The sequence below is a fragment of the Hipposideros armiger genome, unplaced genomic scaffold (assembly GCF_001890085.2).
Source record: "Hipposideros armiger isolate ML-2016 unplaced genomic scaffold, ASM189008v1 scaffold_22, whole genome shotgun sequence".
Classification (NCBI taxonomy): Eukaryota; Metazoa; Chordata; class Mammalia; order Chiroptera; family Hipposideridae; genus Hipposideros; species Hipposideros armiger.
In genome coordinates this window covers 6,438,510-6,454,323 of record NW_017731372.1, presented here as the reverse complement: position 1 = coordinate 6,454,323, position 15,814 = coordinate 6,438,510, and the positions used below count along the sequence as shown (strand labels likewise).

At 44.9% G+C, this 15,814-nt stretch overlaps 1 pseudogene; it reads right to left on the bottom strand.

Annotated features, from left to right (window-relative positions):
• Positions 1–11,116: 11,116 nt before the first annotated feature.
• LOC109379147 (40S ribosomal protein S20 pseudogene) lies at positions 11,117–12,209 on the bottom strand (annotated as a pseudogene).
• Between the last annotated feature and the right edge of the window lie 3,605 nt (positions 12,210–15,814).

The following is a 15,814-nucleotide window of genomic DNA, read 5'->3' as shown; positions in this document are numbered from 1 at the left end:
AAAAAAAAAAAAAAAAAAAGAGGCAGCTTCAGCACCCGCTTCCATTATACGATTCCAGGCAGGTGCCTGAAATAGCTCTGCCACAAGCCCATCACTCAGCTCCATTAACGAGGGGCAAGTCTTCGTCCTCAGTTGGGGAGAAAAGATTTAAACATAAGCCTAACTGTTATTTTAAGTAGCCTTGACAAGGGGCATTAGATCATCTCTAAGGTTCTTTCCAGTTCTGTGATTCTAGAATCTTAACTATCTTGTTAAAAGCTGGGCTGAAAAAAACTCAGCAGAGAGAGGAGAAAAGGAAAAAAACTAGATGGCTTAGAGAGTAAGCAGGGAGGGGAAGAAAAGCTTTGCAATTTTTCCATTTGGAAATTTGGCTGCATTTAGAGCCATTTTTTCAGCTCTGTTGGGTTCACCTTTTTAAACGGCACATGCTCTGAGATTTAAATCAGCTCACTAATCTGGCTAATGGGTGTGGTTTGAAAGTAGCAAAGGAACAGGTAGTCAGAGGTCTGGCTCCTTTGCCGTTCCTGGAGCTACCTCCAGCAATTTGCACATCTCCAATCTTTGTGGTCTTGCAGTGACTTCCTTCCTCAAGCCCATCAGCTTTCTCCTGTCCTTTCACACAGCCTTCTTTCTGCTTTAAGGTGTCATGGAGCCAGACAGGCCTCCCTTGAAATTCACCACTTGTTAATTATGTGACTTGAACGTATTTAACCTCTCTGAGCTTCAGTTTTCTTATCCATAAAATGGGTCCCCATTAACCTGTAAGCTACTATAGGGTTACTGTGAGAATTAAATGGACACATGCATGCATGCATGATTGTGCATAAATATTAACTGAAAAGCTTTTGAGTAGGTGCATGTGCCATTTTGTAGCCGTAGGACCTTAAGAAATTACTTAGCTTCTGTGCCTCAGTTTCCTCATCTGTAAAATGGAGATAATATTGCCTACTCCATTGATTTTGGGTAATGATTTAAGTGAGATAACAGGTGTAAAATGCTTGGAATAGTAATTGGCAGGTGGTATGTGCTATGTGTTAACTGTTACTATTATTGTTATTATTATTATGCAACATACCCAGCCTAATGCCTGGCACAGAGAAATGCTAAAAAAAAAAACACTGAGTAACTGTCCCCTGCCATCTTTAGTAGTAAACTTGCTGCCGGTCCTCTGGAACGTCTTCTTCTCTCCAGCTAGCATGAAACTGGAGCTTCAGGAGTTGCTCAGCCATCCAGAATTTGAGGCTCATGTTTGGTGGCCCAGGTAGGTCAGTAGGTGGGGCCACAGGAGACCAAAGTGGTGAGAAGGATCAACAACTTTCACTGCCTTCATGCCATTATTTGTGCAGGGCTCTGGCCTCAAGGACACCCCAGAGAGGGAAACCAGAGTGTGTGACTTGGCGGACCTCTCAGGAAGCAGGCAGGTGTGTTGCCTTCCTGGAGGGAGGGGTCCCCAAAACAGATTGCTCCCTTCCCTCCCCCTGCCTCCGACATTTGATCAACTCTGGCACATGCCGCTCTGGGTAAGCTTTGGTGGGGCTGTTTTATTTCTAAGCCTGCAAACTGAAGTAGAATACAATAACTTCCAGTCCCAAGAATTCCCTCTGCACACAGCGCTAAGCTTCTTTCACTTGCCAGCTGGTGGAAGGGCTGCTGGTGCGCTGCCATCCAGGGAGAACCGCTTCAGGGAGGCTGCAGTGGGGGCAGGGAACTGGGCTGCCGGCCCAGCTGACCACTACGCTGGTCCAAACTGGCTGTGCAGGGGCTGCATGGAAAACACTCTCTCTCTCTCTCCAGCTCGCAGAATCAATCAGGTATTGGGCGCTCAGCCTGCTCACGGCACTGTGGAGGGCACAATGGAACCTGAGGTAGCCCATGCCTTCAGGCAGGCCACGAATCTGGTAGAAGAAACAGAAGTGCTTAATAATAGAAGGATATCTGAAGTCATCAGCTTGTCCTTGCAGATATGAGGGACCTGTAAGACTCTTTAAATTCCTGAGATTCTAGGTAGAGCAAACCCTACTAGCACAGTCATAGTGATAACATCCACTGTGTATTAGGCACTCTTCCAAAAGCCTTTATATCTATTATTTTATTTTGTTTTTTCACAATAACCTTTTGTAGTAGGCCTTGGTGTCCTTATTTTCACATGGGGAAACTCAGGAACAGGGAGGCTCAGGGACTAACTTAACATCACCCAGGTAAGAAACTACAAAGTCAGGATCCAAAGCCAGGAGGCTCTCCAGCTCAAGAGACCACACTTTCACTCTGCTTGTTAAACTACAAGGAGCCAGGGAGAGTGAGCCCTGGGATTCACACAGGCAGGGATTTCTTCCTCTCTCAGGTTGTAAGGAGCCCAAAGGTTACTTCAGTTCAGGGGGTTTACCCCATGGGTGCATCACCCTGCCGGTCCCTTATACTAAGGCCACTCATATGCATTCGACACCCTGAGCCAGAATCTGCTCAGCTTGTTCAGTCACCACCCAGAAACGGAATCCCTGTCAGGTCAGGGGTCTCCTGCCAGGCCCCTCTTAGGCTTTTGACCAGCCTCCAGATGGCTGCCTTTGGGGAGGAGAGGATGCCAACCCAGTTGTGACAAGGGGGTGGGCAGTCATGTGGTACAGAGGAACAGAATAGCTCCTTGCAACCTGAAAGAACTTGACTAACACATGCCCCCACAAGGAAGGGGTGTGGCTGTTCTGCATCCCTAATCATACTGAATTGCTCCTGGCGGCTCACTCAGAACTCTAAAAAAAGATACTATACCAGGGGTGCCAAAAAGTGTATACAAGTGGAAACTTTGGTGAACGTTGCTCAAGCAGCAGTTCGCCATAATCAGAAGTGTCTGGACACTGATGGTAACCACTTTGAGCCCCTCTTGTAATTGCAGAAGTCAAACATGACTTGTCTTCATCTTTTGTTATCAGTATACAGTATTATAATTTTAATACAGCTTTCCTTTCTTAAAATGTGTATATATTTTTTGCCACCTTCTGTATATATAAACATATATATGTTTGTATAAAGTATATTTATAAGATTGTTTATAATAATGAAAAATAAAACTATCCAGCTATCCAACCATAAAGGATTGGATAAATAAATCAAGATATACTCAAACAACAGATTACTAGATATGAGTAGTAAAATCTATACAAGTATATTTATTAACATAGAAAGATGTTTTCAGTATGTTGCTAAGTGTCAAGATCAATTTTTTGAAAAACAAAATGGGGGTGGCCGGTTAGCTTAGTTGGTTAAAGCACAGTGCTCATAACACCAAGGTTACTGGTTCGATCCCCACATGGGCCACTGAGTTGTGCCCTCCAAAACTAGAATGAAACAACTACTTGACTTGGAGCTGATGGGTCCTGAAAAAAACACACTGTTCTCCAATAAAATAAAAAATTTTTAAAAATGGATATTCTGATCCTATTTTCCTAAGGAAAAAAATATATGTGTGTATAGAAAAAAATTTCCACTTAAACACACAAAATATTAATAGAGGCTATCTTGCTAGGAAGGATTACAGATTACTTAAATTCTCTCCTTTTTGCTTATTTACATTTTTTATAGTAAACATCTATTTCTTATGTAATAAACTTGTTATTTTAACAAGCTGATGGCATGTTAGAAATAACCTTAATTTTATGAGAAGAATCATCTCAACTTAAACATGAGGGGAAAAAACAATGTCTGAATTTCTTGTTCTCTTTCCTCTTTGTCCCTTGTGCTTTTGGTGGAAAGCAAGTAGTTTTCATTGCAGAGAATGATTCTAGGCCAGTGACTTACCTTTGAGTAATAGCATATGAAAGCTGGAAGGGATTTTAGAGATCATCTAGCCCAATTCCTTATTTAGAAGATGGGAGACTGGACCCAGAGGCTTAGCTAGTCTCCTAAGTGCTTGTTAGCAAAACCTCAGCTGGAATCCAAGTCCTTGGGCTCCCAGTCCAGCGCGTATTCTACACTGTCTTGCCAGGTCATTACATTGGCCCCATTGACACACAGAGGGAACTGGAATCATTTAGTGTGGAGGTGACCACTCTAAGCATAGGAAAGGCTATTATGTTGATGACAGTCAGTCACTATTCTTCAGCTCTGCTGAGAGGCAAACATGGGAAGTTGGGTTTAACTTACTGGAGCTTCTATAGTGAGCATTAAGACCTTGTGATGAGGGGTGGGAAGATAATTTTTGTACTCTCTTCTGGAAATCTCTTATCTGGAAAACTCCTATGTGATTCCACATGAAGACAGAGGCCAGGCTTCAAATCTGTTCCCCAGATTTCTTCCTCTTCTTCAGTAGTTGGGTCATAAATGCTGTTTGGGATATTTTTACTTTTTTTCCCCACACTTATCTTTTGGGAAAGTAGAATAGTGACAGTAATTCAAAGTCAGCATACTATAAACATTGCTCTCAGCCCTTAGTGAAACCAGTTCTGAGACGCTGCACTGATAATATTGCTTTGTCAACTTCCCTAGGAATTCTTGGCTTTAGCACTATGGTATGAGTCAAGGTGTTTGGTTGCACACATCGGAAACCCCACTTGAACTAGTTTAGGCAAATAAAGAAATGTATTAACTCATTGAATTCAAGGAAAGGTTGAGTATTCAAACAAAGCAAAGGTCGAGGATATACGGGGTTAGGCCTCAGGAACCATGGGCACCAAGGACTTTAGCCAAGCCTTTGTCTCTGCCTCTTATCTCAGTCTCTCACTCCTGATTACTTCATTCTCTTTCACTGCAACAGGCTGACACTGCTTTCTGTGCCTCTATTTCTACCTGACAGTCTCCATCACCAGGGAGGAACTTTCCAGACGATTCTCACTTGTCCTGAGTTAAGAAATCCCATGAGAGGGCCAGTGTGTGTCAGCTATGACCACGGTGCTGTGTCACATAAGAACATGACAATCCCAACACGATCATGTTGTTGGTCTAGGAGGAAAAGCAAGTCCCAGAAGACAAGGAGGTATTTGCTGAGACAAGGATACCCTCTACGCCCGCCTTAGAGATAATGAGGTTGAGGAGAAGAGACTGAACAATTAGATGGTGGGTGAGAATCCTTAAGAAGTCAAAATAAAAATCCTGAAAGTAGTATGTGCCTGGCCAGGGGACATTCTTTTTTATGGTGATTGACGTCCAGTGGGGAAAATCTTGTTGTGAACCTCTCCTTGACTGGGCCCCCAGAGGGGCACACCTGGATATTTTAGGACCTGGTACAAATTTCAAGAATTGTTCTCCCCTTTTCCCAGGTCACTCTTCAGAGAACTAAACCACAGAGGTAACAATCCTGTAATTTTAACTGTATTTATAAATCCCTGATCCTTTATGTAGTGCTTTTTTCCTACTCTGTGCTTAGTTTGAATGTTGCTATTTTCACAGAGGAAATCAGAGGAAAGAGCTATAATTATAGGTCAAACACCGGCTCCGGAAGCAGTGAAGGCAGCAGAATGCCTAGGGCCCCCTGCCCTCTTCCGGGTTGCACGCTGGCCATTTTCCCCTCTTTCCTTGGGCCTAGGTCAGCTCTTTGTGTCTTTATCCCCATGTCTTTTCTCTTGTTTGCCAGTCCAGCATATCAAGAGACAAAAAGGGAAAGTTAGAACCAAAAGCCAACAAATCAAAACTGCATGTTGCTTGGGCAGGTCTGTCTCTTGGAGACAATTCAAATGGAAAAGAAAAGGGGGGGGAAAAAAAACAAAACAAAACATTTCAGGTCATTGGCCTTTTTAAACAGACCGCCGGCAATATTTACTCCTCCTGAAATAGCACAGTCACATGAAATAAAACCGTGTTCGGTAAAGCCTGCAAAACAAAAGGACAATTTACAGGCTGGCACGCTCACTGAGGGCCCTCTGTTCGTTGGCCGGACCAGGGCCTCTGCTTCCTGGCTCTCCTGGCCACCTTCTGCCCAAGGCCTTCAAGAAATCCATGGGGGGTGAAAGGTTAGAGTGCGTTGGAGACCACTCCCCGCCAGACATTTTTTCCCCCCCTCAAATTATTTGGAAAGGTAGCTAGAGAGTTGAGAGCAGGGCTGTGACAAGGTTGTGGCAAATGAGGCCTCTACCATAAAGCTGGTGCTTGAGAAGCCCAGGTGGTGGACTCCACAGCAGCTGCCATGGCACCATCACCCTTCAGCATAGCCGTCTGTTTCTTCTCTCTCCTTTACCCCTTACTTTTTTATCTATTACCTATCCACCCACCCTCTCTCATCTAATTCCTCCATTTTTCCCTTCACGCTTTCTTGTATTCCCCTTTTGCCTTCTCTCCTCATCTCTTAATTCTGCTGGGGCCCCTCATGGACCTTTATTAGACCCAAAAGATCTAAACAGGCTTCGGGTGGCAGGTTAATGGATGTGCTGTCACAGGCCACCTCTGGGGTCAGGGTAGATTCCCACTGAGACTCAGACCTCACTGAGGACTCAAGGGAACCTTCACGGCCTCACTCTTTGACATTTTTCAGTTGCCCAAGATTCCTAAAAAAAAAAATAAACCAAAACCCACTTATAAAAATAATTTATTTTATTTATGAGTATATTATGTTTCTCAAAGCCCTTTCGCAACTATCGATTTAACCTTTACATCAACCTTGGGATGTGGGCAAAGCAGTTGAGGAAGCGGAAAAATGTAGAGGTTCAGTAATATGCCCAAGTCAGTCAGAGAACTGTCCTCTATCCCCTCGGCTTCTATACTCATAGAAAAAAAAGGAAGTGAGACCCATTCCAGATGTCAGAGAGGGAGTTTTCTAGCATCCAGGGTGAGAAGTCCATTAGGCTGAATCCCTGGCTTATCAAATGTAGGCTCTTTTGTTGCCAATCACCTTTGTCACCTGGAACTTCATGAAGTCGATTTCCCTGAATGTCTGTTTCCTTCCTTTACACCAACAATCTAGCAGGTACTGCCTCCATTTTCCTTTGCACAGGCCAAAGTACGTACAGTAAGTGGGAAAGACTTAGCCAGCTGTGTATAACATATTCCATCTTTTCAAGTGTTTCATGGTTGTAAAGAAAATTACTTTGAGGACTCCAGTGAAGTCTGTCTGTGGATCCGTTGGTTGATCAATCAATCATATATCTATCAACAAATATTTACTGAGTCTCAGCATACTGTGCTACATGATCATATGTGCTAGGTTCTGATTTTAGTAAACAAAGGGATACCTCAAAAAAGAGCGTGTTATAGAACCTGTGTGTTTTCACTTCTAACAGCCAGCATGTTTGTCACAATGTCAATGGGCTACTCTCTGGTGACCAGGATGTCCTCTACTTGGGGTTCCTGAGAGCTGAAGGGCCTGGACTGTACACACCCAGGGAGCAGCCCTCAACCAATGACTGACCGATGCAGATAAAAACCCCACACTCCGAGGCCTGACCTGTACTGTCACTCACCTGTGGGCTGAGCAGCAGTTAGTTACCCTCTGTAGGACTTCACTTGCTATCACTCCCTTTTTGGCTTCCAGGGAGTTTCCCATGCTACTTTCCCACACCCCTGGTGGTTTTTCCTGGGAACACATTCTCATACATTACTTTCACACCAATTCTTGTCTTAGGACATGCTTGTTTTATCTTGGGCTCCTTTCCACCCTGGTCTCTAGGGTCAGAGTGAATGAGAGAGATGGGGAAGCAGAAGACCAGGACCTCCTCCAGGTAACAGAGAGGAACAGAGTTACAGGCTGAAGGCCCAGGGGACCAGGGCAGCACTCAGGCAGGAAGGGAGACCATGTCCCCAAGTCTGCACAGGATACAGCTCCAATGTCGGGAGGAAAGGAACAACGGGAACTGAGTATCACTTGACACCTTAGGGGTTTTCAGTTTAAAGAATACCAGAAGACGGTACTGAGGCCGGAGGAGAACAATATCCTCAAAGCAGACAGAGGCAGCAGCTGTGAGGCACACTTCTCCTAAGTGGCTTCTGGGGAGCAGATGTCCATGGGCACACTTGTGCCTGAGCACATGGGGACCACCATCTGGGATGCCCAGAGAGAACTGAGAAAAGGAATGGAGTGGTTATATATGCTACAACATGGATGAACCTTGGAAACATGCTAAGTAAAAGAAGCCAGGCACAAAGGCCTCATGTGGTATGTTTCCATTTACAGGAAATGTCCAGAATAGACAAATCCATAGAGACAGACAATAGATGAGTGGCTGACAGGAGCTGGGGGAGAGGTGAATGGGGAGTGACTACTTAATAGGTACAGAGTTTCTTTTTCAGTGGTGACAATGTTCTGGAATTAGTGGTGCAAAATCTTGCACATATGCTAAAAACCACTGGCTTGTGCACTTTTGAATGGTAAATTTTATAATATGTAAATTATATCGCAACAAAGGAAAGAGAACAAACTGGGAAACTGTGCAGTAAGTTAGTAAAATTTTGGATGTTAATGTTATGCTCCTTCCTCATTTGGCCAATGGTAGTTGGAGTCATTAGTGTTACATAAGTGTTGAAGGAGATCTGGTTGTATAGACTGTGCATGGTCCAACCTCTGTGGCTGTACATGGTAGCCCTGGTCAGTTACATATTTCTGTAAAGTTCTTCAACACTTAGGTTCTCCACTGCCCAAGATAGGAGTTGGAGACTTTTTTCTAATTGTTTCATGAGTCCCCATCCCATTTCCCTAACTGCAATGTAAGCTTTCTGAGGGTAGAGGGTCTTTTGGGAAATTAGAGATTGTCCCTTCTTTTCCTGACCCAAGCTGGGCACTGATAGGTGCTCCTTGACCCTGGAACCTCTCCACGTGGACTCTAAAGTGAATATAGAACAAGGGCCTGGCACCAGGGCCCACCGTGTGTGAGTCTTCAGCACTAGACAGGTCTCTCTTCTAATTGCTGCTTCTCCCCAGCTTCTTCTCCGAAGGTCAGGGATGGTTCGCAGGTCCAGAGGTTTTCCTCATTTCTGTCCTGATACTTGTCCCCATTTGCTCCCTTCAATAGGAAAGCAGATTTGATTTCTGGACGGCAGGTGACACCTGCTTTTTCTGGCTCACAATACCCTCCAACACGGAGCGAGCTGATTATAATATATTTGATATTAAACTCCCCAGAACCTGAGTGCCGAAGCCAGTTCAAAAGTGGCTACAAGTTTTCTTTTTCAGTGGGGGGGGAAAAAAAGAAACTGCCAATTAAAGTGTAGAATTTAGCTCCCTCCATCCAGCTCCTCCTGCATTTCCTAAACTTATAAGAATAAAAATAAATCATTTTCTGACAGCAGTTAGTGGGTACCCGTCTGCTCTGAAAACCACGGCCAGGAAGGTAGTCACTTCCCAACAGCCCTCTGTGTGTATTCTGTGTATTGTGCTATAGGCTGCAGCCCTGTTCCTGACCTCCACCCCGAGAACCAAGAAACAGACTTGGGCCTGCATTTCAGAAGGGGGTCTGTCTCCAGACACCCAGCTCGGGTGTTTACTTGAAGGCTTGGATGAATAGGAATGTCACTTCCTTGTTCCAGAGCTGGCAGAGTGCCTGCCCCTTTCTGCTGGCTGAGAGCCAGAGATGGCCTGAGCTCCACATGCTCTCTGAGCAGGCACGTTCTCAAGGTCCCTGAGGTTGGGTCACATCTGGACTCAGAGTTCCTGGGTTCCTGAGGGAGTGTGTGTGTTTGTGCACTTTCTGTGTGCGCTTGTGGGGTTTGTATAATGTATGCATATTACGGGTTGGAGTGTCTGTGTAGATGTGTGGTTGTGTGCATTTTGGGAGTCGAAGTGGCTAAGTGTATGTAAAAATCAATATTTATTATAAAACAGTCTAACAATAAAGAAAAATATAAGTAAAAAACCATTCAACATCACCCTAGTGAACATTCTTCCATGTATCTCTCTGTTTCTCTGTACCTTTCTGTCTCTCGCCCTCTTTCTAAACACACACACACACACACACACACACGTAATTTTCCATAAGTGGTATCAAACAATATATTGGAAGGCTGTTTTGTAAACTCATAATAGTAATGGTCAGTTACCAAGTATACTAAAACCTTGGATTGCAAGTAACTTGCTTCGTGAGTGTTCCGCAAGACGAACAAACATTTCTAATAGTTTAAGTTGGTAAACGAGTGATGTCTTGCAATACAAGTAGTTTGTTTCTGGAACAAATTATGCTCGCAAACCAAGGTATTACTGTACTTGCTATTTGTCAGGCACCATGCTGGTCCCTTGACATGGACTAAGCTCATTTAATCCTCCTGGCCGTTCTATGAGGTAGGTACTCTCAATATCCCCATTTTACAGATGAGGAGACTAAGCCATAGAGAGGGTGAATAAGGGTAGCCTCTGGTGAGTGGCCATACAGCTAGTAAGGGTCGGAACCTGGATTTGAACTCATCTGACTCAGGGACTCTGCTCTTGACCACCGGGCCCAGGAGCAGCAAACAGAATAAGCTGGCAAGAGTCTTGGTGTTTGTTCATTCATTTATTCAACACTTACTGACTGCCTGACATGGGCCGGGTCATGAGGGTAAAAATATGTGCAAGACAGAGATCTTCTTGAGACTCAAAGTCTTTTGAAGGAGGAAAATGTGTGACTAACTCATTGCAACTCAGAGTAATGTGGCAAATTTCAAAGAGAACAAAGGGGAAGCCATTAATTCCACCTGAGGAAGTTGTAGAGGTGACATTTTCACTGAGTCTCTAAAACAAACAAAAAAAAAGATCAGCTATTTGCTGGAGAGTTAAAGTGGGAGAGGAAAGAGGGGGGAAAGCCACTTCAGGCTGAGCAAATAGCAAAGGTACTGGAAATCTCAAGCGTGTGGTATGGCTGAGGGTGGAGGTAACACATGAGAATGCCAACTGAAGGGTCCGGATGCTCCTCTGAGGAGTTTGGCCTTTGTTGTACAGACACAGGGGAGCTACTCAGGGTGTTTGATCATGGTGGTGTTTTACAAGGACAGCCAGGCAGCATTCTGGAGGAAGGATTGGAGTGGAGGAGGACGAGGAGCAGGGCCAAGTAGGTATGCTGAGGCACTAAAGCAGAGGTTCTCAACCCTGACTATCCAGGAGCATTACCTGAGGAAGGAGGCTGGAGTTCAGGAGAGAGGTCTGGGCTCTCTCTTGCTAGGACACAATACTGCAGACAGTGGAGCTTAATAAATGCTCTTCAGCAAGTATTTATTGTAGATCTGGCATGTGAAACTCTTCATAATACTGAAGACACACACACACGCACACGCACAGGTTTTCTCTTTGGGAGCTTGTATACACATACGCAAAAGCTAGGTCAAAGACAGGGAAAGGCAAGGTATGAGGGTTGAAATGAGTGGTCTATAAACGATACCACAAGGACATAATCAGCCAAATCCAGAATGTGGGCGTTCTCCAGGGCAGTTAACCTGGCTTGTTTATTTATTTAGTTAATAGTATGGGGGGAGGGTGGGGGGGAGTAGTGAAGGAAGGACTATTCTAGTTTAAAGGAAGTCAAGAGAACTCACAGACATAACCAAATATGTTGAGTAAGGGTGACCTTGTTTGGATCCTGAGCATAACATGCCCAACTCTAAAAACGATTTTTTAAAGACAATTTGGGAAAAAAATTTTTAGCAACTGATTATTATTTTACAAAGTTGACTTAAGCATCTGCAGTGATGACTTCAACCTTGACTCCTGGCTCAATCCTGATGGAAGTAATCTGTTTAACAATCTCAGAAGGACAGTGCAAGTCACTGAGTCACTTGTGGATCCTGCTCTAAAAAAAACAAACAAACAAAAAAAAACCCGATCCCAAGTCTTAGCACCTTCCCCACAGGGAGTTTTTCTTGTAGTGATTCTCAGAGTCTTGGTAGGCATCCAAACTGGCCCTTTCACTTTGGGATTTCTTTTCCTTTGCGCCTCTGATCCAGTCAGCACACACCTTCTCCAAGGATTTTACGTTGCGACTGTAGCGTAATTCTAATTTGGTGAATCCGCCACCTCTGGGTCCACGGGTGTCTTTCCGGTATCTTGAAAAGCCATGGCTGTGCTGTGGTTTGCTGACTTGTTCCTCGGCGAGAGAGAACAGCGGTGAGTCAGGAGCAGGAGCTGGCGGGAAAGGAGCCTCCGCTGCAGCTGCGACCGCGTCTTCCTCAAAGAGCTGGGAAACTTTAATACAGGCTGAGCAATAGATGACAGAAAGGAATTATTAGCGATTTTATTAGGTGTGATCATGGCATTGTGGGGCTATGTAAGAAAATGTCCTTTTTTGTGATGCATACTGAGGTATTTGAGAATAGATTGACATAATGCCTAGAATTTGCTTTAAAATGGCTTCCCCCACCCCCACCCCCCAAGGTAGAGGACAGATGAAATAAAATAGTGTAAAACTTGATGGCTGCTGAACCTGGCAAGTGGGTTCATGAGGGCTTTATATGGAAGTTTGGAAATTTTCGTAATACAGGTTTTTGGTCTTGTTGTTCATTTTTGAATGAGTGGCGTGGACACACAGATGGTGGGGCAGTTCAGAGCCGCGAAAGCACTGGAATGTTTTGTGGCGATGGAGCTGAACACTTCCTTCCTCCTTCCCTCCCCCTCTCCCTTTCTAAGTGAGAGTTAGCATCTCCCATATACCAAGCACAGTGCAGTATTAAAAATAGCCTGGCAAGAGGGATCAGTGGTTGCCTTTGGGGAGTGAGGAGATTGCCTACAGAAGTGGCAGCCGAAGTGCAGAAAAATGTGGGGAATGCCAGGCTGGGTGTCCGGCTGGACTTTGCACCACAGGCAATGATGAGGCTTCTGTGCAGAAAAGGGACTGATGAAATCTGTGCTCTGGGTGGATTAATTTTGACATGCTGGGCAGCGTGGGGTGAGTTGGGGAGGTCTGGTGTGTGTGTGTGTGGGGTGGTGTTACCGAGGTCCAGGCATGAGGATGTGATAAAGGCTTGAACTATATGGGAGTGACGGCGATGAGGGGCCAGTAGAGTGATATTTCAGATGAATCCAGAATCAGCCAAATCTGTAGGTGGCTGTGACGCTAGCGGTGTGAGTCAAAGATTAACCTGGACAACTGGATAAATGGTGGTACTGTTTAATAGAATTGAGGAAACTGAGCTGATGTTGGAGATGAGGATGAAGGGTTGATTTCAAATGCACAAAATTTGAGGTGAGGACAGCACAACCGATGTTTATTTTTCAGACTATTCCAAACAATAGGCCATTTCATGGGGATGTGAGGAGACGCAGGGTCAAATGAATTGGTTAAATCTTTTACTTCTGCCTCCACTCCCCCCAAGAAAGCCTGATTAAAGTTTGGAGACTAAAATCTGAAAAAATCCGGAAAAGTGAGCAGTTGAGCAGAGACAAGAGGTGAAATCATGGGGAGGCTGGAGAGGTGTGGTGGGTGTTTCCAAGGTGCTAAAGAAACTTGACTTTTGAAATCCTGCTCTGCTGTGACTTTTGCTTCCTGTTTGTGATAAGAGAACCTCCCCAGGGTTCCATGGGGCATGGCTTTGGTGGGTCATTCAATCTGCCCTGAGCTACAGTTGGATAGCTGATGGCTGAAGAGGGACACTAGGCATTCCCTGAGGGTAGGGACCAGTTCTGTTACTGCAGTCCCAAGTACCCAGGATACAGCGTGTTCTCTCTAGAGATGCCGTGTTAGCTGCTGATGACCTCCCAGGTCCATGCCCCACAGAACTAGGGTACTGTTCTGTCATGACTATTTAATTACTGGGTGAACAAACAAGAAAAAAAACAAGTCACACGGGGCAGGATTTCAAGAGCAGAATTACTTCAGCTGCCTGTGGAAATAACACAGGTTGTGCAACAAGGCTTTTAGGGTGAAAAAGGCACGTTAGATCTTGGTCTAACAGTCTGACCAGTTGTAAAACATAGCCCATTTTTCTTTTTTGGAGCTGCAGATGGGACAGTGGTGAGATCCCCTCCACCACCCCCCAAAAAGAAGAAATCAAAGAGAGAAAGACCTGATATTGTGTGACACCCGAAAAGCCTTACGTTGGTTTTTTCTTTCTGATTCTTCATTTCCAGAAAGTGACATCAAGAAGCCAATAAGACACAGGGTAGATTATTTTTTCTCAACTGCCTTCCTTCCTGTTAAAAACCTCTCAAATTCTGCCCATCCCCTCTTCCTGACCCCGCCCTCAGCCCACCACAAACCTGCTTCCTCTCCAGAGTCCTGGCACGCCCATTAACACTCCATTTTCCCCTGCCCCCCGTGCTCCTCCTCTTACAGCTGCCAGCTCAGGAGTCATGGGCAGGCAGCCTGATCCTGGCGGAGATTCTTACCTCACTCAGCAGCCCTGGACAGAGCTGGCATCACCGTCCTGGGTCACCGTGGGAGAAGGCAGGCCGGAGTGACTGGGGATATGGCCTGAGAGCACAGCTGGGCCCTGTATTGCTATAGTCATTTTAAATATAACTTCCCATTATTACTATTCTTTATGTTATTAATATATGAAAAAGAGCTGCCATTGAATGAGCACCTAACTACATGCCAAGCACAGTGCTAAGCACCTTACATGCTTTTTCTCATTTAACCCCCTGGAAAACATGAAGTCGGTGCTGTCACCATCCTCTTTTTAAACATGAGGAAATAAGGTTTAGAGAAGTTAAGCAACTTTGCCAAGGCCAGAGAGCAGGGCTGGGATACAGACTCAGATATGCCTACTTCTCAGTCCCCTGGTCTTAACCATCGTGACTCACTCTTGTAAAGGCATTTAGCTCGACTTATTTCCACCTGCTGAAGTAAGGAAGATCATTTCAAACAGGAAGCTATTTTTGGGAGGAAGGTGGTCACCAGAGCTCTGGGATCAGACTGCTCCAGAAGCCATAGGGACCTGTAATTGGTCATCTGCAAGATAGCCTGCTCTTTCTCAAGTTCATGGTCACCCAGCTCCAGCTTTGCCAGGCTTCTGGGCCCACATCCTACTTGGGTGAGTGCTAATAGGACCAAGGTCACAAATCTGATTCCTTTGTAGACCAATTCCCTTCCATCCATGCTGTGGTCACAGATAGTACCATTAACCTTGGTCAGCGCTTCTCAGGTTCAGATCACTGGATGAGAACGAAAGGGGTTTCACACAACTTTCAATTTTTTAAAAAAAATTAATAAATAAACCATAAAAGCATATACCCTGCTGATGGGTACTCAAGAGTTACAACCTTACGTAAAGATAGTTTTCTCTTTGCAACAGAGTCTCAGTGTTTTAGTAAATCCCAATCCTTGAAAGGCCAAGCTCCAAAACGTACTCCTTCTTCCCATGGAGGTACAATGGGGAATTGTAGAGATGTTTCAACCCAGCTGAGATGTCACATTTTGTTTAATTGTTTTGAACTTGTTGAGGCCATGACACACCACCTCCTATCAGACATCCTTGAGACAGAAGTGAAATCCCTTAGTATTCAATAACAGCATAGATCCAGTACGGGGCTCAGTATACAGTGGAAATGAATAACTACAGGAAGAGCTATACAAATTGGCCTCATGCAGTGATGGCTGCAGACTACAGGGATTGTGAATTGTCCAAACAGGCTTTGGACCAGTGAAGGAGGCAACCTCCACTGTGCACACAGCACTGCAGTGAGTCTGATGGAGAGCCACGGCCGTCTGTGGAACTTTGACCTGAGTGGAGGAGACAAGGGAACACACTCATGCATGCAAAAATAGACCCAGAAACATGCACCCAAAAATGTAGCACACATAATTGTCACGTCCAGCGTGGCAAGGGCATACAGGTTTCTCTTAAGGGGCGACGCAGATTGAATAAGAGCAAGAGACAAAAGTAAGATTAAGAGCGAGACCAAGGGACTCAGCCAGAGAAGACTGAGTGAGCCCAGAATCGGGTCAGCGCATGGCTTTTATTGAGAAAATTGAAAAGAAGTGAAACTGTTTTACTGCTGTCA